At 34.5% G+C, this 22244-nt stretch overlaps 1 long non-coding RNA gene across 2 annotated transcripts in view; it reads right to left on the bottom strand.

Annotated features, from left to right (window-relative positions):
• LOC110597361 (uncharacterized) overlaps positions 1 to 13476 on the bottom strand; it is a 39959-nt gene extending 26483 nt beyond the window's left edge. The window contains exons 1-2 of one of the 2 annotated variants that reach the window (XR_013430940.1): positions 12998 to 13476; positions 1290 to 1379 (exon numbers count right to left, since the gene is read on the bottom strand). This is a non-coding gene — a long non-coding RNA (uncharacterized LOC110597361). The remainder of the gene's footprint in view (positions 1 to 1289; positions 1380 to 12997) is intronic. The other variant, XR_002483160.3, reaches the window with a different exon arrangement.
• Positions 13477 to 22244: the final 8768 nt, after the last annotated feature.

The raw sequence follows: 22244 nt of genomic DNA, 5'->3' as shown, positions 1-22244 counted from the left end.
TGTGCAGCAGCCAGGATTCACTGAGCTCCTAGAAGATCCAAATGATGGGAGTGAAAGAGCCAGAGCCCAACACAGAAATGGAGGCCGCACCTCTTTATTTCTATGGGTGATGTTCAGAAAAGGCTCCGTTTCCTTCTCTGGGTGGCATTCACCAAAGTTAGGCCAAGAGAAGTCAAAGTAATTTAGATTCAATCTTCTCTCAGAAATGAAATGAACAGAAGTTTTATTAAAAGGAAATGAAGAGGAAATTGAACTTTCATATTTCATTGTGCAATTGCGATGACAAAAAACAATATTCGTGAACAGAAGTTTGAAAGATTGTTATTTATGTGTCTTTTCACCCCCCCCCCCTTGAATTCACCTACACTCAACTTGCTCTTGTCAAAATAAGGAGGAGGCATTTATCTCCCTTAAGAGCTGAGCCGTGGTAAAGGCATGGCTGGTCTAAGCTAATGTGCTTACTGTTCTGTTTTAAAATTTTATGTTACATTTTCCTTACAGAACAAATTTACTGAAAGTTCTTAATTATGAAAGCTGGAATAATGACTCTGATTTATTTTCATATAGCTTTTAGCCACCATAAAAGCAAAAGTGTTTTTGACCTTTTAATCTCTTCTCCGGAAGTGTATATTACAACGTGGCCATAGTAAACAAATAATAAAGGGATCAAATGTTGCTTTAACCAAGTTTCCTACTGGGAAATCGGAACACTTTTAGGATGACGTTTCTATTTATTTGGTGTATTCTGTATGTGGACATTCTGTATATGACGGAATTAAGGTTATTGCTATTCAATTATTTAAGGAAGCCAATATAGGCACTATCATTTTCTCTTCCAGGAGCAGTGGGATCCTTAAATTAAGGAATCTTTGACATAGTCTTGAGGGATTACTTCATATAGGGATTTATGAATGGGGATGTTGAAAATGGCTGAAGGCATATTTAGAAATAGATTTTGGAGGCTGGGCACAGTGGCACACACCTGTAATCCCAGTGATTTAGGAGGCTGAGGCAGAGGATCACAAGTTTGAGGCTAGTCTCAGCAACTTAGTGAGACCCTATTTTAAAAACAAACCAAAAAAGAAAAAGAAAATATTGCCATTGGAAACTGCTTTCTGTACAGAACTAAAATTCAGCTCTTCACGGCATTGATCATATCCAGAGATCCCTTCACACTACCGAGATGGTGGTATAAGATGGTGAGTAGAAGGGGTTACATCATCAGGCCAAGACCCAGTGAAAACCCCAGCCACAATGCTCAAGAAATCATTATTCCTCACTCATCCTACCTGTCCCACATACATGAGCAGGAGGCTGTGCTCCACCGCAGTCCTTCATGGATCCAGTCTTTCAGAGGTTTCTCTCTTTTATACTGCAACCTGTAAGAGAGATACTACATATTTATGTATGATGTTTTGCTGTCACATTTCCCAATGACACACAGTAGTTCTGATCATATTGATGGGACAGAGTTAGACACATACAACTAATGAACTTCAAGAAGCTTAGAATCAGGGTCATGCTTAGTGGGTAGTAATGCTGTTCAGTTTTTCTTATGATTGACTAAGGGCCACCTTCCATGGCCCTCCAGATCTACACCTGGAGCCTTTGAGCTCTAGTGTTGCTGGTGTCTGAAATTTTCTGTAACTGGTCAGCAAAACCAAGAAAGGGAAAGTGGACATTCCATTAAACTTGGACAACCATGACAGGTGAGGTTAGAGGAAAAACAGGGACAAGCCTATAGTCTGTAATTATTACGACTTGGGAAGGACATTCGGGAGTCAGATCATTGCCTTTCCGCTTTTAACCTTAAGTTTATTACATCTGTCTTTTCTATTGTAGTAATCCAACCCTAGGTTCCATATCTCTAATAAGAGAATCAGGACACCGAGGTAGAAGATTACACCCTTAAAGGAGAGGATAAAAGAACGAATATTTATTTTAGAGAACTGACAGGTGACACTGGTGGCCTTGTCACTACTTAAGGGAAGTATTTCTGATAAGGGTGCTGCCTCAGGAGTGACTCTTAAAGTTCAAGGAGGAGTTAGAAAAAAGGAATGGATTTGCATTAAAGAAGAAGAGATTGAGGTCTGAAGTGGAGGAGTTTCTGCCCTTGATTATGATAAATGTGGAAAGGGGTGAAGGGGGGCTATCTACATTCTGGGTAAGCAGAGGTCTTGAAGTTGGGAGCTGAATGTGTCCTTAAACGTCATTTAATTCATCTCTTTAGTTTTATGGCTGGAACTTAAACATCAGAAGAATAAATGTAAAAGAATGTTAATAATTATTCCTGGAAAATAGTATTCTGTAGATAATTAAGTTTAGGAAATGCTACTTAAACAAAGTTAAGAAAATGTTTGCTGCAGGGCTTCATTCACTCTTTAATGTGATAATGTGCACAGTTCTTCTCCAAGAAAGAAGACACAGTAATGAGGATTTGCTCCATATTTGAGTATAGTACTTGAATTTCTTCATTAAAATAATGTCTATGGTAAATGCACATGCAGAAATATTGAAATAAATAGTCATTGTTCCCTGAGAGTTTAAGTATATATATATATATATATATATATATATATATATACACACACACACACACACACACACACACACACACACACACACACACTCTTTTTATTTATTTATTTATTTATTTTAGAAAGGAGATGCATCCAGCAACTCCCCTCCTATCTCTCTCAATGTTTAGCAGTTCAAATGTCAGGCCCAGAAATAGTTTTCTCAGAGGTAAACTCACTGCTATCACTTATCAGCTCTTTGCATTCTTGATCTTTTGGTTTTCGTGGGAGTTTTAATCTCCCTGAAAATGCAGTTTACCTAGTCCATTACTGCTTTGCACTTTGAAATTCATACAGTCTGCCCATGTGCTTGTTTGCATGTCAGAATTTTCTTGTTGGCTCCTGCATAATTCAGTGGCTCATCACTTCCGTCTATACAAGGATGACTTGGTATTTAGGTGAAACTAAGCTAATCATACAAATGACCCTCAGAGGACCCCTGCCCTCCAATCCCGTTCTATTTTCTACACTGGGAACCTGTTTCCATCTGCAGCATTGATGGGGTAGAATCTCAGAGATGAAATTTGCCTGCATTTGTTCTGGATGGAGGCTTTCACACCTGTACATTAATCTGATACCTGAATACTATGAGAATTACAAAATAACACATCAGATTTTGGATATGGAGGGAACTCAGGTTCCGCACCATAAAGCACCTTTTTCCAGCATTACTGTTCATTATTGACCCAAACTCGTCGTTGTGGCCCTGACAGAAGACACCAAATGCAGAAAAAGGAATTTGACATTTTTAAGTTTAGAACACATCAGATAAAAGTTCAGAATGAAAATGATATTGTTTCCAGAGGAAGGTTTATTTTCTTTGAAAATGTGAAAACAGTGATGGAAACTGTGTTTCTGACTTGTTCACTTAGTGAGTTCATTCTTGAGTCATGGAAAACATTAAGTTTGGGCCAAAATTAAAATTCAACAAAGGTCAGTTCTTTAGGCTAAGAAACAGAAATCAGAATATAAGTTTAGCTGAATGAATCTTGCCAAGCTGACCTACAGCCGTTAATAATAATGATTGCCAAGGCAGGACAAGAGGAAACCAGCTACTGCTAACAAATCAGTAAAATTGTTAAAAAAAAAAAAAAAAGTGAGGGAAGCATTAGGGGCAAGGGAAAATGAAAAGCCTTTGTTAACATCATTAAATATCTTTCTTGCGGGGATCATTGCTAGAGTAATTGTCCGTAGTACTTTCATTTTTATTAAAGGAAAGTTTTTATTCATGGTAAGTTAGATTATACTAATGGCATTAGGGACTTTCAAATATATTTCAATAACACTTTTTCCAGGAAAGATTTTTGGAACCCATTGGCAGAACTGAGTCCTTTGTATTTGCAGAATAGAACCTTTTGTATCTCTCAAAAATTTCATAATCTGGCTGAAATGTGAATGTCAACATATCTTACTAAGGTCTACTTGGACCTGATAACTTTAAATCACTAAATAATTTTATATATTATTAGTGTAATGAATTCAATATGTTGGATTTTATTTTGATTTTGGTTTGGATTTGAAACTTGGTGATGTAAAAGGGAGATAAGTGTGAGCAGGTGGGTCATGCATCTGTGGTCTCATGCCAAATAAGTTTAATCCAGGTTGATGTTTTCATGTAAACATAAGTTTTACTTAAATTATGTACACATATTGAGATATGGTGATGGGCTAACAAACGGGTTATATGTTAAAGGACATATTTTTACTAAAAATTGGACTCTACTGAAGAATATTAAAAATGATGATGCCAAGGAGTAAGTATACCTTTAAAATTCTGATCCTTTAATGTTTCTAGGAAGTGAGCATACTTAGATCCTTCCAGAGGTTGAACAAATGGAGCTGTATTCACACTTCCTTGAGAATTCATAAGCATCCACTAAGACTTTTAAACCTGTATCACAAGTAAGCATTCCCATCTCATGAATGGGACAAGAACAAATAGCAGACATAGCAAGGTAGGCAACAGGTTCCCATCTAGGTGGAAAATGGAGATACTGCTCTCTGTAGTATTTGGTGATGATACAGGTGAGTTCTTATATTTGGCAAAGTTGTGCTTTTTAAATGTTTTTGTGTACGTCCTAGGCACACAACCATTTTAGTACTGGATTAAGCTTCAATTCACTAAAGAAATGTTGAAAAGATATTGAAAGCAAATGGCCACACAGAGCTGAAGCCAGCACAGCAGAGCTACGTGCCTGTCCCTCAAAGTCCCTAAGGGAATCATTTAGTGCTGACAATCCTGTTGCAATCAAGACAGGATACAAAGAAGCCCAACTGACTGCAGCTCCAGAGACTCTCACTGTTTTCTTTTAATAATCATTCAGGATATGGTCAAGAAGCCATGCTCTTCTGCATTCTTGACGGAAGCATCGGGTCAGCCTCATCCCAGGGACAACCTAGAGTTAGTGTCCACATGTTCTGGAAAATTTCCTCTACTGCTCTGAGGACCCTGTAACCCCATAGCCCTGCTAGAAAAGCCGTCGTTAGCTCCATGGGTATTTCTCTAATCCCACTAGGAGATGAATTCCTTGACACATGCTAGCTTAATTTGCTCTTTTTGACTGTTCTGTGTCTGGTACTTGGAGAACAGCCTGACATAGCAGAAATTCAGTTAATAACAACTAAATGAACAAACATAGCTGTGGCTACACCCAAACACCTTTTTGCTAGGAAGCTTGGATTTCAGCATTAACACCAGAAGAGGAAACAGTGCTCCATGACAGAAGGTTTGCAGGTACAATAGGGTACTATCTCCAAAAAATACACCTACCCTAGTTTGTACCCAGGCTGCTCTGATTCTTTATAGCCTTCCTCTATACCACTGAATCATTTTCAGTAGTAGTCAACAGTGACATGATAATGATATCAGCTTGTTAAAAAAAATGCAAGCAATGAAAATTTCTTTCATTAAACTTGGTATATGATCATTTAAAAATAAATTTAATAGTGCATAAAATGGAAAAGGTAATAGACTGATAGGTTTAATTACATTGATGTATTTTTTAATAAGAGGAGTGAAAATTCAAAGAAATACTTATCTAGTAAGAACTCTATGAAGTTTGGAGAAAGATTTTCATGCACAATATGAAAGTGAATTAACATAAGTTTTGTATCTGATTTTAAAAATACTATACTATCCTTAATTTTTCACTTACTGTTTGCACTCAAAAATCTGAAGTACCATGGAACTAGAAAAGCAACTATACTGACAGAGAGCAAAAATGATTCTGAACCTCTGAGTTCACTTACTAAACAAAAGCTGAGTGTAACTGGGTTCTCCAACCTAAGTTTTATGGAGCATATGGCATTTATTGGAAGATAAGGAATAAAAGTATCCTAATGTAAGTGTATACCAAATAATTAAAACTTGATAGTAACTGCAGCAATTGTTTAGAACTTAGACAAACAAAATATTTTTATAGAAAAAATATTTTTATAATTGCTCTTGATTGGAATTACAAGTACTCGGTGATAATAAAAAGCACACTAATTTGTAATTATTTTTATGTTATTTTAAATTGTCTATAGACAGCACACACATCATCAGGGCCCAGTGCATCATCCTTGCTATGCTACTGACTAGCTCTCCCAAATCTTGAAATAATAAAACAAAATGGAAGAGAAAACATAATAGTAGTTAATACAGAAATATAACCTTTAGTAATTACATTGCTGTTATGGCTGGGATTTTTTTTCCTTTTATTTATTTATTTTTAAAAGGAGTAACTAAGCAATTAGATAAAAATTAGCTGGAATAAAAAGCAGAATGCGTAGAATTAAAATGTTCTAAAGGTCTTTTCACATTTGAAAAGAGAATAGAGATACTGATTACATAAAACTTCCAACAAATATATGTGTTAAATGTCAAGAATATCTATTTAGAATATAAAAATAAAAGATAATTTAGAAAATATTGATCCTTAAAATATTTTAAAGGTGTTTAGAAAAGCAAAAAAAAAAAAGCAGTAAAATGAAAAAATGGCAATAGGAAAGAGCATAGGATAGCAGAACAAATTCCAAATATTTCAATACAGCATATAGACTTCACAGCAATAAATATTTTAAAGAATATGGTTTGTGATAGAGGGAGCAATTTGTGCAGAAATATTGTTATTGTGAATTTGAGTGCTCCTGCATCATTGGAATAAAATTAAAAGAAAACATTTCCAGAATTTTGAAGAGAAATTGGCACATTTCACAAGCAAATAAACCAGTGTCAGGTATAAATCGCCAATAATTTGAAAAATCCACTAAGAAATTCAACCCAATAGCAGCGTCAAGCAAAGAGTGAGTGAATAAAATTTGGGGGATACATAAAAATTAGAATTTTTCTATTTGTCAGGCTATGTAGAAAGTCATGAAGAAATAACAAGTGAGAGATACATGAGAAAGTGAAAAAATATAAATTTATAATAATATATAAATAAAATAAAACATTTTTTAAATGTCATCAAATAAAGTACCACAGGTTGTGATTCCTATACAGCAGCTAATGCAATATTGAGAGGGAAACATGTAGCCTTAAATGTAATTAAGAAAAAAAAAACATAGTAAAATTGGTGATGAGACTTCAGTTCAGAATGGCAAGTACAGAACATGGAACTAAATTTCAAACAAAGTTAAGAAATTATAGTAATTTTAGAAGAAAACTCTCAGTGAAATTAAAAATGTATGTGTAGAAACAAGACTGGGAATTTGTTCCACAAACCTGCAAATCGGGAAATAAAACAAAACTAGGAAGCAGGCAATGAAGGTATAAAATAATATCTCTTCAAGTCATCAGTAATAAGGACTTAAAGATAAACCTTGCTGCAACACAGATTTATTTTTTAGTGTAAAGGAAATTTCTCATGTCCTTGTTTATTATTTGGAAAAAATCATTTATTACAAGTTTTTCACTTGCCGATTACCTGTAGGTCTCCTGCAAACACTAACGGCCAGTGTGTCTGAAATCACCTTCACCCTTCAAGGTTCCTGCTCTTGCCAGACTCTTGTAAAGGAAAAGAGAGAAACTGCAGCAGCTCTTGGTTCTCCCTAGTACAGGAACTTTCACATTTTGAGCATTGTTTATCAGCCGTGTGACTTGTCACAGACAGGATACTAATAACTGATAACTCACTTTGTGGCATAAACTAACTTTGATTCACTTTCTCTAAATATCTAAGTCTCTCTCTCTCTCTCTCTCTCTCTCTCTCTCTCTCTCTCTCTCTCTCTCTCTCTCTCTCTCCCTCTCTCTCTCTGTGTGTTTTAGGTGAAATAATCTGGACTAAATAGGATCTTAAATGCTAAATGCATAAAAAAGACATTTTATTAAATCTTATTTTAACTAGAACTAAGCACTCTTTTAATCGATTTGGAGAAAACTTCTTTGATTTGGTGCCATATGTATAACTGTGTTTGTTATATCAAAATGAGGGCTTTATTTTTTTCCGAAGGAATTCAGTGTTATGCCTATAATGGGCAGCATAGTCCCTGCAAATAGATGGGCACAGAATTTCATGTTTCGTTCACCAACTCTACTGTAGGCCAAGTTCAGATAATCAAGAATAGACCATTAAAAGATATTTCATAAATATTCTCTCAGTGTTGGATAATTATATTGGTTTTAATTTTCACTGTTACAAACTGTTTTAATAGACACAATTGTATATTTATTTAAAATCTCTAAATGCCCTCATCCAAAGTATATTCATAGAAGTTGAATTATTACCTTCAAAGACAGGAAGATTTTTAAAGCTTCTGACCTATACCATTCAATAATAGTTTTTAAAACCTTCTGATTTATACTCGTCTAAGCCATATGAGTTTTGAATTGCATTGAAGCCAGATGAGCTTGAAAAATCAAATATGCATTTCTTATCCAATTTGACAAGAAAATATGATAACTATTGTTTTGAATTTATTTGCCTGCTGAGATGATTTTTATTTTTCATGACTTGTTTTCATCTTTTATGATTCTTTGCTTGTCTCTTTTAAACTCATAGTATTTGTCCATTCTTCTAATTGTTTACTAGTATTTTGTCCTATTGAATGAAGCAATTACTTACACATGAAGTGTTTTAATCTGTTCTCCCATTTATTACAGATACAACAAATCAATGCTTTGAAATGTAATTTCACTTATATTTTGATGTATTATGCTTGTTTTATTTTCATTATATCTAAGTTTTCCAAAACTTATTGAAATCAGTTAGGTATTCACTTAGATTTCCTTTTCATTATTTTATGTTTGGTTTGTATATTTTAAGTATTTCACCAATAAAATGCATATTAGATAAAGTGACTGAGGTTTTGGAAATAGATTAAATTTTAGCAAAGATATTATTGCTTTCACTGCAATAATCAAGGCATTTTCTCTTAAATACTTGGCATACTTATCAAATTATTTCCATATATAATGTTTTGTAATAACCATATTTCATCCTAACAAGTCATATAATATTAAATTTTTATTTAAGGACATGAAGAATTCAAACTTGGCAGAGTTCTGTCCATTTTGATTTAGTTGGTGGTCACAAATCTTTTAGGCACAACTTGTTATGCAGCAGAAATAAATTGTGAATTCAGAATTTGTTTTCTTGTTTGAAAGGTGAACTTGAGGCAATTACGAATTGGTAGGCATGGATGGAATATCTCTGATTACTTTTTAAAACCTTTCAGGGTCATTCTACATGATTTCATGCTAATAACACCCACATTCACTCCATTTCACACTGATAAAGATTTCCTGATAAACAGTCATTTCCTCCTTTACCTGAGAACAGCTTTTTATATTTTGAGTGCTTGGATTTGCTTAGGTAAGCTCCTATGTATAAAAAGAAAAACACAGTGTATGGTAATGATTATGAAATTAAAGCAGGCTCTGCGGGTGGATAACAGGAAAAGAAGTTACTGCCAACTTAAAAATTTAAGTTTACCATATGAGAAAAGAATTCATGTGATAATGATGGGATATGAAGAGAATGTGTGGTTTAGCCATCCACAATGAGTTTGTTTTCTTCAAGGAGTCTTGAAGGATTATTTTAAGGTCTTTAGAAGCACAAGCCCTACAACTAGTCTGAACAGGTTAGAACGTCTGTCACCTAAGTTGTATGAGTCTGGGCAAAGTGGGCAGTTTCTGAGCCTCCTGTTTGTCATCTGTTGGGGAAAACCATTAGTTTAGGATAAACATAATATGTATTTAAGGGGCAGGGGATGTAGCTCAGTGGTAGAGTGCTCACCTTGCATATGGAAGACACTGGGTTTGATCCTCAAAACCCCATAAAAATAAAAAAAAAAAGGTATTGTGTCTATCGACAACTAAAGTAAATAAATAAATAAGTATTTAAGGAGATTTTTAAGTCAACATAATAAAAGGACCTATTAAAAGTTCTTAGAAGAGTGTCTGCACTTATCACAGATACAACAGACACAAGGTAGGGTGATGACTTGACTGGTCATCTGACACATGATGTTTTCTCACAGGTATTATCTGTGGTGTATCTTTTATTAATATCCTTCCACAAATCTAGTCAATTGATATTCTGAAAACCCTTGTTGTTTCCTCTCATGATATTTTTTTCCATATTTCTTTTTTTTTCAATTCCTTTTTTTTATTGTTGGTTGTTCAAAACATTACATAGTTCTTGATATATCATATTTCACATTTTGATTCAAGTGGGTTATGAACTCCCATTTTATCCCGTATACAGCTTGCAGAATCACATCAGTTACACTTCCATTGATTTACATATTGCCATCCTAGTGTCTGTTGTATTCTGGTGCCTTTCCTATCCTCTACTATCCCCCCCTTCCCTCCCCTCCCCTCCCCTCTTCTCTCTCTACCCCCACTACTGTAATTCATTCCTCCCCCTTGTATTATTTTTCCCTTTCCCCTCACTTCCTCTTGTATGTAATTTTATATAACCCTGAGGGTCTCCTTCCATTTCCATGTAATTTCCCTTCTCTCTCCCTTTCCCTCCCACCTCTCCTCCTTGTTTAATGTTGGTTTTCTTCTCGTGCTCTTCTTCCCTAGTCTGTTCTTACTCTCCTTATATCAAAGAAGACATTTGGCATTTGTTTTTTAGGGCTTGGCTAGCTTCGCTTAGCATAATCTGCTCTAATGCCATCCATTTCCCTCCAAATTCTATGATTTTGACATTTTTAATGCAGAGTAATACTCCATTGTGTATAAATGCCACATTTTTTTTATCCATTCGTCTATTGAAGGGCATCTAGGTTGGTTCCACAGTCTTGCTATTGTGAATTGTGCTGCTATGAACATCGATGTAGCAGTGTCCCTGTAGCATGCTCTTTTTAGGTCTTTAGGGAATAGACCGAGAAGGGGAATAGCTGGGTCAAATGGTGGTTCCATTCCCAGCTTTCCAAGAAATCTCCATACTGCTTTCCAAATTAGCTGCACCAATTTGCAGTCCCACCAACAATGTACTACAGAGCAATAGTAACAAAAACAGCATGGTAGTGGTACCAAAACAGGCGGGTGGACCAATGGTACAGAATAGAGGACACAGAAACCAACCCACAAAACTACAACTTTCTTATATTTGATAAAGGGGCTAAAAGCATGCAATGGAGGAAAGATAGCATCTTCAACAAATGGTGCTGGGAAAACTGGAAATCCATATGCAACAAAATGAAACTGAATCCCTTTCTCTCGCCATGCACAAAAGTTAACTCAAAATGGATCAAGGAGCTTGATATCAAATCAGAGACACGGCATCTGATAGAAGAAAAAGTTGGCTACAACCTACATACTGTGGGGTCGGGCTCCAAATTCCTCAATAGGACACCCATAGCACAAGAGTTAACATCTAGAATCAACAAATGGGATTTACTCAAACTAAAAAGTTTTTTCTCAGCAAAAGAAACAATAAGAGAGGTAAATAGGGAGCCTACATCATGGGAACAAATCTTACTCCTCACACTTCAGATATAGCCCTAATATCCAGAGTATATAAAAAACTCAAAAAATTAGACAATAAGATAACAAATAACCCAATCAACAAATGGGCCAAGGACCTGAACAGATACTTCTCAGAGGAGGACATACAATCAATCAACAAGTACATGGAAAAATGCTCACCATCTCTAGCAGTCAGAGAAATGCAAATCAAAACCACCCTAAGATACCATCTCACTCCAGTAAGATTGGCAGCCATTATGAAGTCAAACAACAATTAGTGCTGGTGAGGATGTGGGGCAAAGGGTACACTTGTACATTGTTGGTGGGACTGCAAATTGGTGCAGCCAATTTGGAAAGCAGTATGGAGATTTCTTGGAAAGCTGGGAATGGAACCACCATTTGACCCAGCTATTCCACTTCTCGGTTTACTCCATATTTCTTATCCTGTCCTTCTTTCAGCCCCTTATTCATTCCTTACTTAATTAATTCATTTTCTCACCACAAACTTAAGGAGAATTTACTATGTTCCAGGTACTGGTGGTCTTGTGAAAAACACAGAAAAAAAAAACATTTGCCTTCTTAAAACTTGTGGTAATCACACAATCACATTGTGAGGGTTAAGATATTGAACTTTGAGAGACCTTGGAAAAACTGTGAAAGGGGCATATTATATAGTCCTGGGATGTATTCTGGGTGGAATAGACTTCAGAAGAGATATGGGAAGATGGATAGGAGTTAGATAATTGAGAATCTGTCTTGTGGGGGGACTGGGGAAGTGAGAATATTATAGGAAGATGAACTGCATGTATAGAAACAGTGTATTAAAGTTTTCCAAAGAAACAGAACCAAAGGAAGATTAGGGTTATGTATACATGGCATGTACATATGGATAAATAATGTATCCATCCTTTCTGTAAATACATATGCATATAGATAAAGATATATGTATCTAATCACTCCACATACAGATTATGAGCATATTCATGTTTTTATATATATACACACACATATATATAGATGCTATATATATGTGACATAGATAGGTTTATACATATGTATGACATGTTATATACATATGGTATATACATTTGTATGTACATATATAGGTATGTGTATATATAGGTATACATATATATGTATTTATGTGTGTGTGTGTGTGTGTAAAATTTCTGAAACTTAAAATATTACCAAACATATACAAGGACTTCAATACCACTACAGTCCATCTAAATATTTGCTAAGTGACTAATTGTCAAGTACAGAGACCGCATGTTTACGTTGGACAAAAGGAGCATTCACATAGAGGAAAAGCACATCCAGCTCTTCTGAATGATGTGCAATTAAAATTCACAAATTGCTTGTTTTTGAAGTTTTTACTTAGGATTTTTAGACCATGTTTGACTGCATTTGACAGGGGGTAACTGAAGCCATGGAAAGTGAACCCACCTTCAAGGGCAGATTACTATATACGTATATTCTTATTTACCTATGCAAGAGAGATTTCAGGAAATTGACTCACCTGATTGCATGAGGGATGGCAAGTTTGCAATCTGTAGGTCAGCTGGCAGTCTGGAAATTCAGATAAAAGTAAGCATTGCAATATTGAGATCCAAATAGTATAGAACAGGCTGAGACTCAGGCGGGAGTTCTATGTTTCGAAGAGCATCCTCTGCATCAGAAAACCTCTCTCTTTATGAGGGTGGTGTGCTCTCCTTGACTAATGTAAGTATTAATCACATCAAAAATTACTTTCATGGCACCACTTAGGCCAGTGTTGGGTCAAAGAGCTGGGCACCATAGCTTAGCCACATTGACACTTAAAATTCACAATTTCAAACACCAAAGGAACATGACACTCTCAGAGACTAGAAGATGCCTGATGTAACTGGAGAAGGAAGAAAAACTCAGCTCTGTCTCCAGAGAAACGAACCATGATCAGACAGCACAGCCTTAATCAACAGTTGGGAGCTTACCCTCAATCTTAGTTGTAAGGGCTTTAATCTTCACTCTGCCACAAGGGAATGTGGGCTGGATTTTTAAGGAGGAGAGTTTTAAATATAGAGCAATGTCCCTGTGGCTTTAATGAGTAACATCGTTCTTGAATGAAGTTGGCTTCTACAGTACTAAAATTAATAAATTGAGTTCACGTGTCTATAATTTCAAAGTTATAAAATCACGTTTAATTCTAAAATCACGATAGGGGTAGAATGATGGTTTTCTTTTATTATTTTCCCCTGACCTCTGCTTCACATAACCCATTTAGTTGCCAGACTATTTTGCCTCTCTCTCTGTTTTAATATGAAGATTCTAATTGATATTAACCCTACAAAGCCAATGTGAGCTTATTAACCACTTTGGCCTTGTGCATTATTCAAGCTCATTAGTCATATGATGTTCATCTGGTCATAGTGATCATGATCATTTCAGAGGATATGGTAAAGAATCTAAACTTTTCTATAAGGGTCATGTTCCAACATGAATTACAAAATACTTTCTGCATTCAAACATGATTTTCTCACCTTTTGTTCTCAGTTCACTTTGGTGTGATAATTTGCTCTAACCCAAGAGTGAAAAGGGTATTCTAATTAATCTGAGTGAAAATATTCTAGTAAGTCCCAGAGATATGACTTCTTTTGCTGTCCAGTAGAACTTTCTGCAATGATGGAGATATTCTGTATCTGTACCGGTAGCTGTTAGCTGTATGTATCTACAGAGCATTTAAGATGTGACTAGTGACACTGAGGACTCAAATTTTTTAATCTTATTTAATTTTAGTAGTTTTGATGTACATTTACATAGCTTTGTGTGTCTAGTGGCTTCTATGTTGCACTACATAACTTGACATTGTGGCACCAGAGATCCTTGCTCGGTCAGTGTTGTCCTTTCTCATGGGAAGAGTTTGATGGCTTATAAAACATACCTAACCTAAGTTGTCCTCTGCTTGATCACTAGTCTGAACTCCCCAAATTCTATACCTGATGGCCATATATGTATTTCTTGGGCCTCTACTATTTGTGTCCTCCAGTCTGCACTTTGGAGGCAATTCTTGTAGTCTAGGTAGGAGTTGTGATTGGAATTCTGAGTATGCTTTTGATTGTATATAGAAACTAGCAGGGAATTGGGATAGGCTAGAGATGGGAAAAGAAGGGAGATAATCAAAGGATCTACTCTCCCTGAGCCAAGCCAGTAATTTATGAGAAGTCAAAACCTAAACTTGGCTTTTGAGCCTCAGATTCTGAAGAGGCATGTGGATTGTGAAACCCTTACCCATGAATCTTGCTCAGGACTGGGTCCAGGGGGAATATACCAAGCAGAGATAGAGGAAGGAGCATTGATTATTAGGTGGTCAATGGCTTACCTTGGAAATGTAAAGAGGAAATGAGTCTCCTGTATCTCCTAAAGAAAAAAGAGAAAAAGTAGGTACAATTTTTTTGTGTGTGTGGACTTATTAAGTGATTAGAGAAGAAGCTTAAGAGAGTATAATAAGCAAGGATTTATTCATGGCTGTGTATTTTTCAAGGTTCATTATTTTATTGAACAGTCATTAGCAATGTATGTTAATTTTAAATATTTAGAAATAAACTGTATGAGTCTCCATGTATACTCTTGCCTCAGGCCCCCAAAAGGTGAGAGATGAACCTGGTGCCTATACTGAAAATCCCTATAATGATTATATCATTCTTAATTCATATTTTCATTTTTTTCCCTTCCCACATTGTGGGATAATTTGTTCTTTAATGACTAATACATATTTGACATGTAACAAATCCTGAATAAATAAATGAGTGTTGAAGGGAAGAATAATGTCCCACAAAAATCACCCATTTTTTTTCCTGTCATCATATGGACAGGAAGAGTGGTCAATTCCCTAAATATTTATTTTTTAATCTTTAAATTGTTAGTTTCTGAATGCTAATCATTTTCTCCTTTATCAGTCTAACTTGTAGATGTAAGAACTTCTTTCAGCATTTTTTTTTACAAACACCTTTGTGTGGAGGAAGGAAAGAAAGAAAACAGACTGTGTCCAATTTATGATAGTTTGACTCTCAGTATTATATTGATCTGAGATCCATACACATTTGAGAGAAATGGTACATCACATTTTGAATTCTGATCTCTCCCTGGGCATGTGATATGTCATATATACCTTGATACTTTCTCCAGATGCAGGGCAGCAGCAGCTGCCCCTCCCAGTCAGCTCTGTAATCAAAAGTATACAATTGGCAATCTACAATTTACTGTGTTGCTAAATGATGATGCATGCTAAGTTAGGTGTATTTGATGACTTTTTTTCACTTAATAGTTTTAATTTTTAAGGTGACTGACTCGTAGTGGGGTAGGGAGAGGGAGCATGGGAGGAATGGATGAACTCTAGGTAGGGCAGAGGGGTGTGAGGGGAAGGGTGGGGGAAGGGGGTTAGCAATGGTGGTGGAATATGATGGATATCATTATCCAAAGTACATGTATGAAGACATGAATTGGTGTGAACATACTTTATATACAAACAGAGATATGAAAATTGTGTTCTATATGTGTAATAAGAATTATGATGCATTACACTGTCATGTATTTAAAAATAAAAGCAATTAAAAATAGTTTTAATTTTATCCGGATATGACCCTATTGTAAAACAGGAGCATTTGTATGTTTCACCAAAAGTATTTCTTAAATGTCAGCTGTGTATCACACTCTGAGATGTACAGTGAATTCATGTTCCCTCCTCTCTACATATTGTATTTTGTTCATTTGTTCAAAAATGTCTCTAGGGAGACTTTCTAGAAATACTTCTATACAGAGGCATAAATTTTACCTTAAATAATAGAAATTATGTCCCTTTATCACTTCTGTGATGAACCATATTATTATATTGAGGGGAATTTTTAGACATGATATGTCATTCTTTTTCAATTTCAGAATGTTGTCGTCATAAAGGTACTCGCTTTACATCTTGGAAATAATGGAATGATTCATGGCTTTCTAATTTATTTAATACCAGATTTTAAATTATCATTTTATATCTCAGCAACCCTATGTCAAACATGCCACATGTGTTCTTCTTGCCTGTAGTTACTTCCATTCTGACTTGTCACATTGAATTCCACATAAATCAGTTTTACTGCTATGAAATAGCAATGAACTATCTGAAGAGGAAATTAAGAAATGATCCACATTTGCAACAGCATTTGCGAAGGACTTACCCTTTCTAATTATTATCAAGAAAGTATCTGAATAATCTTACCTTGAATATTTGTTGAATTTGAGTTGGTAGTTGAATCTACTTGATATTAGTATGGCAGGAAAAAAAAGGGGCATTTCTCAGAAAATAGAACCCACCTCAGAGGAAGACCAAGGAAATTACGATGGATGCATGGATGAGATGCTTCCCTCACATTTAAAGTCGATTTTAAATCCAATAAGATATTTTACCTAATCTTAGCTTTCTTCCTGCTTTTCTGCATTAATTTGTGATTTTACATTTTTAAATACTAATCATAATTTTAGCACTTTTGGATAGTTACATATTTAATATGGATTTCTTAATAGCCGTACTTCTGGGCGAAGTAAGATCAAATTATCCTTTAATACATTTTTCAAGTAATTGAGTTGCATCCATGTGCTTTCGTTCCTTCCATCTAACATTACTTGTCTTCATGACTCTTCTGAACTTTTCTCAGTGTAATGGAATGGCTCCAGTTATGTTTCCCAAAGCCCCGTGAATGTCACTGTCCAGATAAATGAAACGGTTTGGAAGACTCTTGAAATCTACAGAGGACAAAATATGGGAAGCCTTTCCTGTATCACATAGTTCCTTCTGTGACACCTGGACTCCTTTAGTTATCTGGAAGAGTCCTTCACTGTCAAAACACACATTAAGCACATTTACTTCTCTAATTACCATAGCAAAGAGAGTCTTCTCAAAGAAACATGGGTAGGAGTCTCCAAACCAACAGCCAAAGGAGAGGAGTGAGCTATTACTCAGAAACTTGTCAAACAGAAAATTGCAAGCAGTTTTGCAAGTTCAGAGGCAGTCCTGGTTAAAGTGCTAGGCTTAGTGTCAAAAGATCAGGCAACCTGGGAAAATTATTATAATTGAAGTTTTTAGAGTCATTTTAAAATTCTTTATGTTTCATAGAAACATATAGTGAGATGAAAAGCACAATGATTATAAAATTGACCAAGGACTTCCAGTTTCCTACTTGAAGTCATTAAACAGTTCAATAACATTCTTTTATTAAAGCAATTTACCATTGGATTTTTACAGGAAGGTTCATTTGAGGGTGACTAATCTTTATTTAGGACCTTTGGATGAACTACTGCCCCCGCCCCCTGTTCTTAGTGTGACTTCCAGACTCTATATAACAAATGTTGATCTCTCCTGAATAATTTCAAGTTTCTTAATCTCTTAATATTTCCAGAGAATATGTAATGGCATTTTTACAAAAAACAAATGGAAGACACAATTTAAATGCTATAGAAAATGTTCAAAATTTAACAAAAACAGGTAAATTAAGGGATCTTTGAAAAGTCAAAATAATTTAATTTTCAATTATTGATATGCAGCTATAATACTTGAGGGAACAAAATAATATGAATACTGCTCTGTTGAGATACAATACCAATACAATAAGAGTTATCCAAAAACTCATTTGTAACTAAATTTATCATTTTGTTCTTTTCATTAATTGAATTATATGCTATTTTAAATTGAAGAACTTTTGTATGATATCACCTGGAAACTTTTATAGTAGTATAAAAGTAAGATTTAATGGTACATAGACAGCTCAAAACAACATTAGTTTTGAGATCATTGATCCTTGACCTCTTCTGAGAGCTTGGATTTTTTCTATTTTTGGTATCACATTGTCTAACGTGACTGGAAATGATCTATTCACAAAATGACTGTATTTTAATCATGCACCATGTTAGAACCTAAGAAACACATATTAAGTGATGATTAAAAATTAAGTTTACAATCTATCCAAATGAAGACCACCACTTAAGTGCCTCATCTTGCATCTGTCGGCAATCATGTAATGGCGCACCTGTATGTAATAGGACACTTGTTTATTGTTAATATCAATTCCTCCTTCATTCTGGTGGTTGACATCTATGGAAACACTTGCTTTCATTCCAGAAGTATTGAATTCTAAAAACAATGAATACCCAGAATTAATATAATTTTATTAAATATGAATTTTCAAAGAAAAAAATGTTTTTCAGAGGAAAAATAATTACATTGAAACCTGAGATTCACCATCTAATTTCCTAGATGGACCTAAGAGGTTATTAGTTAGCAAACATGGCACAGTATTATAGTAGCAGAGCCTACAACAGAAACATTTTATTTAATTTTTCAGTGCTATGATTTTATTTTACTATGACCATCTGATGTGTGAGTATAAGGGAATGTGACAATTATGGAAATTATAAAAATAATCTAGAGACAAATATACAAGAGGTTCATCTTCACTGTATTTTTATCTATCTTTTCACTTATTAGGGGTTATTAGGTGACTTCAAAGGTAAAATAATGAGAGACGAAATGAGCTGGGTGGAAAATTAAATTCTGTTCTATCAGGAAACGGAGAATTGGGATTTATCTCAGATATATCAAACTCCAGAATTTAAAGGGAAGTTCTAGTTTGGAGGATGAATTATATTGCATAGAGCATCAGATGATTTATTAAATAAAAATTTTAAATAATTGAATTCTACTTAGCATTCATTCAATTGGGAAGGTTTAAACAATTAACATATGATTTGTGAGAAAACTATATTAAAATAGCCTACCTTATTCGCAAATGATTAAGCTCTCAAATTCAAAAATATCTTGACCCAATGAATCAAATTCTGGGAAGGGATACTAAAAATAATTGCAATTGAGGTAATATAATAATGCACATTAAATTTTACTTTGCATGACTAATTATAATCATGAAAAATAGAAATGGCTAAAATGCCTAAGAGTAGAAGATTCCTTAAATAAGTTGCTATTCATCTTCAGAGGAGAAAATCACTTTGCTAATTTTGAAATTGGGAAAACCATGAAAAATTCTTTTTTGTATAATGATAAGTCAAAAAAGCAGGATAAAAAATTCCTATGACATTGGATATATTTTTAAATTAAGAAACACTAAAAGAAATATTTGCAAAGAAAAATACTTATTTTAGGCCCTGGAGATTATAAGTTTCTCTTCTAATATTCTTTTTTTAAAAAAAAATGTCTAATAAGGAATCAATTAGTGCAATCCCATAACTCATTCCCACTTCAGTAGTAGAACTTTTTAAAGATGCAGAAACTTATGGGGGAAAAAAGTGAATTAAAAAGTCATATAAAGCAAAACCTTTTTGATCTTATTGGCCTACATAGTATAGTCCGATCATAGTTTTACAGTAAAATAGACATTGAAAATGTTTTTATAATCAATCTTTAATTTATTTATTTGTTCATTTAGACAATCAATAATTATTGAATACATAATAAATGTTGGGCCTTTTACTAACATCTGGGGATTTATAATAAATGAGATAGAAAGTCGATGTTTTCATTAGGGTAAGATCAAAGACAGTGGAAATGAATAAACATGTAAAACTAAATAAATGCATCATCACAGCTACAAAGTGCTGCAGAAGAAAAGTTCAGATGTTGTTATGAAATACTAAGGATGATGTGCCAACATAAAGACCCTTTTAACTGAGTCCTAAATGATAGCAAGGAGACCACTCTTGATGAGGAGTAGCATTGTCCCCGAAGCTGAAAGAATGGAGTATGTTATACTCCGACATACAAAAAAGAAAGAGGATCATGAACACAAATATGCTTAGAAACAGTGGGAGGAAGAGAAATGATGTTGGAGGGAAAACTAGACTACAGATTTTATAGAACAAATTAATAATTTTAACCTTTATTCACATAAAAATGGACCTATTAGAAACATACAGAACATTCTGCTGAGCAGCAGCCTCATTCTTCTCAAGCACATGTGAGGACTTCTTTATACATATATTAAGCAACAAAGAAATCTTAACGAATTTGACAATATTGAATTCATACTAAATGCCTTTTCCAATCATAATGCAATGTAAGTAGAAGTCAATGGCAGAAAGAAAACTGTTAACCAACTAGTGAAAATGAACTCTCAACCATTGGAGTCAAACAATAAGTCAAAAAAGATATTAGAAAAGTCCTTGATACAGTCAAATGTGAAATAAAACATACCAAAACTTATGGGATGCTATAATAGCATTTCATAGAGTAAAGTTTCTGAGTGGTAAAAGTCAACATGACAAAAGATCAAGAAAGTATATTAGAATGGCAACTGGCAAATTTTGAAAAAAAAAAATATGTAGTATTGTATAAATGTTAGTTTCCTGATTGGAAGAGGAGACAATATATAAGTTTTGGAGAAATATTTGTAGAAGCATTCAAAGGTAAAGTGGATTCATATCTGCAAAATTGTCAAATATTTCAAAAATAAATAGACTGAGAAAATGTGGTAAAATGTTAACATTTGGGGAGTCTAAAATTGATACAGGAATAGTATACTATTTTTTTGTAACTTCCCTGTGAGTCTAAAGTAATTGCAAAATAAAAAGTTCATTCCCCAAATAAATAAGTAAATAAAAAGGATATCAAATAAACAACATAAGTTTACATCTGAAAAATTATAGAAAGAACCAATGTGGGTTGGGACTGTAGGAGAGTGGCCAAGCAGTTGGATAGCAGGTGTCGGGCATTGGTGGTTACCAGAGGATAGGGGTAAGGGAAAAAGGAGAAATACGAGTTACAATGGAAGCCATCAAGAACACAAATAATAATAAATGTTGAAAATAGGAACACCTGTACACCGTTAGTAGTATTGGAAATTAGTATGACCACAATGGAAATCAGTATGAAAGTTCTTCAAAAGACTATAAATAGAAATAACCACCATATGACCTGGCTATACCACTTTTCAATATTTAGCTAAAAGAATTGAAATCAGCATACAAAACTGATACATGTACAGTCATGTTTATAAAAAGACAACTCACAATAGCCAAACTATGGAATCACCCTACATACCCATGGGAGGATAAATGGGTAAAGAAAATGAGCAATATATACACAATGGAGTTTTATTCAGCCACAGAAAGGATGAGACTATGTCATTTGCAGGAAAATGGGTGGAATTTTAGAGCATGATGTTGAGCAAAATGAGCCAAACTCATAAGTCAAGGGTGATATGCTTTCTCTCATAGGTAGAAATTAGAGCATGAGAAAGAAAATAAAGTGAGAGCAGAATCTCACAAAAAATAGAAGGAAGGCCAGAGAGAAGAGGAAAGAGATTGGGAATAGGGAGAGATTTTTTTAGGGGGTGGAGGAGGTACTGGGGATTAAACCCAGGTCCTTGTGCATGTGAGGCAAGCACTCTGCCAACTGAGCTATATCCCTGTCCCTAAGCACATAAAATTTTCTGAGAGTAAATTTCATATTAGGCTATTTTACAGAGTAAAATTTTAAAACCTGGTTACACTGGACAACTATTAAAGCATAAAATATATTTTAATATTGGAGTTAACCAGAGAGTGTCATAGTATTCGACTTATGAGGTTGATGCAATCAGATGAAAGATGTTGTTGTTTTTGTTTGTTTTGTTTCACTTTTGTGGATTTTTTTTTTGATCATCAGAAGTATAGATAGCTCCGCATCTTAATAGATACTAGACATAACTATCATTTGAACCTTAAAAATTGCTGTCACTTTTAAACTTGTCAAAACAATA

The sequence above is a fragment of the Ictidomys tridecemlineatus genome, chromosome 15 (assembly GCF_052094955.1).
Source record: "Ictidomys tridecemlineatus isolate mIctTri1 chromosome 15, mIctTri1.hap1, whole genome shotgun sequence".
NCBI classification, from domain to species: Eukaryota; Metazoa; Chordata; class Mammalia; order Rodentia; family Sciuridae; genus Ictidomys; species Ictidomys tridecemlineatus.
Note: the sequence above shows the minus strand (reverse complement) of the source record. Positions and strands in the feature narration are given on the sequence as shown.